Raw genomic sequence first — 3,358 nt, 5'->3', positions numbered from 1 at the left:
GGGATGGTGCAGGACCAGGCAGTGGTTCATTTTGTTGCACATAGAGTCACTATAAGTCAGAACCGACTCAATGGCACCTGAGAACAAAAACAAAATCTGGAGAGAAGAGAAAGAATAAATAAACAAAAGAAATCTAGCAGCAGACCCAGCAGTGACAACCCAAAGCTGAGAGCGATCCCACCAAGAGATTTTAAACTAGCATATGGAAGAGGCTCATGTTAAAACACTTAAGGAAATCTAAAAGAATACTGAGAACCCAATCCCTCCTCTTACCCTTGGCACATGTTCTTTCCTCCTTCCTCTTCCAGCCCCAAACTTGTTGACCCTTTGACCCTTCTTTCAGCCTTTCAAAGCAGTGGCTTGCCAAGCCATCCCTGAAACCTCAGTCATCTACAGAAGGAATGAGTGGATCATGATAGTAACAATTTAGTTACACAGTTTTATTATAAACTTCTGGAGACAAATAATAGATTCCAAAGATGGTTCTTGCAGGAGCATGGGCAAACTAGCAGGAAGATAAGCCTGGCCAGAGGATGGCTTTTCATTGTCCAAAACTCCCCCTTGCAGAATGCCAAATGACCTGGGCATGCTCCCCACCATCCTGAGCAGTACCTGGCCCTTCCTGACTTTCAGTTCCCTGAGAAAACTCCATGAGTGCAGCATTGTGCAGAAAAAGGAAAAAAAAAAAAAAAAAGCTCAGCTTTTCCTCCCACTCCTGAGTCATCAAAGAAACATGATGATGTTTTAGGGAAGAGTTGTTTGTCAAAATACAGCCACAGCACTTCAAAGTTTTGCACTTCCCATTTAGGTTAAAAATGCTTAGATATTCCTTTAAATTTCCTTCTGAATCATCAAGATCTTTTTTTTTTTTTCCTCGTGGATCACACTGTTCTGTTGTTATTAGATCCCATTAAGTCGCTTCTAACTCATAGGGATCCCATGCAAAACAGAAGGAAACACTGCCGGGTCTTGTGCCATCCTCACAATCTTTGCTATGCTTGAGCCCATTGTTGCAGCCACTGTGTCAAACCATCTCACTGAGGGTCTTCCTCATTTTCACTGACTCTCTGCTTTACCAAGCATGATATCCTTCTCCAGGTATTGATTCGTCCTGATAACACATCCAAAGTATGTGAGATGTAGTCTTGCCATCCTTGCTTCTAAGGAGCATTCTGGTTGTACTTCTTCCAAGACAGATTTGTCTGTTCTTCTGGCAGTCTATGGTATGTTCAATGTTCTTCTCCAACACCATAATTCAAAGGCATCAATTCTTCTTCAGTCTTCATTATTCATTGTCAGGTTTTCATGTGCATTGAAAATACCACGGCTTGGGTCAGGCACACCTTAGTCCTCAAAGTGACATCTTTGCTTTTTATCACTTGAAAGAGGTCTTTTGCAGTAGATTTGCCCGATGGAATACGTCCTTTGATTTCCTGACTGCTGCTTACATGGGCATTGATTGTGGATACAAGTAAAATGAAATCCCTGACAACTTCAGTATTTTCTCCGTTTATCATGATGTTGCTTATTGGTCCAGTTGTGAGAATTTTTGTTTCCTTATGTTGAGGCATAATTCATACTGAAGACTGTAGTCTTTGATCTTCATCAGTGAGATGCGATGAATCCCTTTTGTGTGGCCTTTCTCGCCATGGTCTTGTAACTCCCACCCAAGTGATTGGGTAAGACTGTGCAAATAAAGTAAATGTGGCCCACCAAGAGGATTGGCCAGCTTTGCCATGCTGCTATGCTTAAAAGGGAGCCAATTCTAGAGCAGAGAGAAGATCCCACCACCACCAAGGAAGAAAAGCTAAAAGCAGAGCACATCTTTGGACCCAGGATCCTTGCACTGAGATGCTCCTGCAACCAGGACATCAAGATAAAGACAGAGACAGAGAGAGCTGTAACACTGAAGATGCTGAGGAGAGGTGGCAGAGAAAGGGAAGCGGCAGAGAAAGGGAAGCAGCAGAGACTAGCAGGAGACAGCATGGTGGACTTCCTGTCCCAAGGAGCTAGAGCTGAGTGCCTTTGAGCCAAGGCTTACTGGCAGAGTGGGGTGCTTCATGGCAGGGGGGAGGAAGGGTGCCTCCGGTCTTCTATCACTTGCCCAAGTAGGGCAGAGGTCCAGGGGCCAGAGAGAGGCGTGCCTGCGGGCACAGCTGAAAAGAGGCTGTCCTGATGGAAGAAATGTAACCTGAGCATTCCTGAACCTGAACTGTAACCTGTTGCTTCCCTAATAAACCCCATACTTGTGAGTATTGTCTGTGAGTTCTGTGTGGCCATTGCAATGAATTATCAAACCTAGCAAAGAAGTAGAGAGTGCTGTGGGAGGGAAGGTTGGTGTCAGAATTGGTAAAAATGGCAGACAGAGGAGGCAAGTCTGATCTCCGCCTCATAGGAATCAGACTTGGGCTGTTGATCTTGAGTCTCCTTCACCCTTGTGAAGTACAAGGAGGTCAGATGCCACCACCATTGCCACACCATTCTTACATCAGTAAGTGCTTCAAGGCCTCTTTGCTTTCAACAAGCTAGCTTGTGTCATCTGCATATCTCAGGTAGTTAATGAATCTTCCTCCAATTCTAATGCCCTGTTCTTCTTCATATAGTCCAGCTTCTTGAATTATTTGCTCAGCATTCAGATTGAATAAGTATGGTGAAAGGATACAGCTCTGACATAACTTTTCTGATTCTAAACCACTCAGCATCCCCTTGTTCTGTTAGAACGACTGCCTCTTGTTCTATGTACAGGTTTCTCATGAGCACAATGAAGAGTTCTGGAATTCCCATTCTTTGCAATGTCATCCATAATTTGTTATGATCCACACAGTTGAATGCCTTTTCATAGTCAATAAAACACAGGTAAAAATCTTTCTGGTATTCTCTGCTTTCAGACAAGATCCTTCTGATATCAGCAATGGTATTCTTCATTTTACGTCCTCTTCTGAATCTGGTTGAATTTTGCCAGTTTCCTGTCAATGTACTATTGCAACCATGTTTGAATTTTCTTCTAAGAAAATTTTACTTGCATGTGATATTAATGGTATTGTTTGATAATTTCCACATTCTGTTGGATTGCATTTCTTTGGAGTGGCACAAATATAGATCTCTTCTAGTCAGTTGGTCAGGTAGCTGTCTTCCAAATTTCTTGGCATAGATGAGTGAGCGCTTCCAACGTTGCATCCATTTGTTGAAACATTTCGATTGATATTCTGTCAATTCCTGGAGCCTTGTTTTTTGCCAGTGCCTTCAGTGCAGCTTGGATTTCTTCCTTCAATACTGTAGGTTCTTGATCATATGATACCTCCTGAAATTATTGAATGTTGACCAATTGTTTTTGGTACAGTGACTCTGTGTATTCCTT

Source organism: Trichechus manatus, unplaced genomic scaffold (assembly GCF_000243295.1).
Source record: "Trichechus manatus latirostris isolate Lorelei unplaced genomic scaffold, TriManLat1.0 scaffold00072, whole genome shotgun sequence".
In the NCBI taxonomy this organism is placed as follows: Eukaryota; Metazoa; Chordata; class Mammalia; order Sirenia; family Trichechidae; genus Trichechus; species Trichechus manatus.
The sequence above is the reverse complement of the archived record's forward strand: the minus strand, read 5'-3'. Positions refer to the sequence as shown.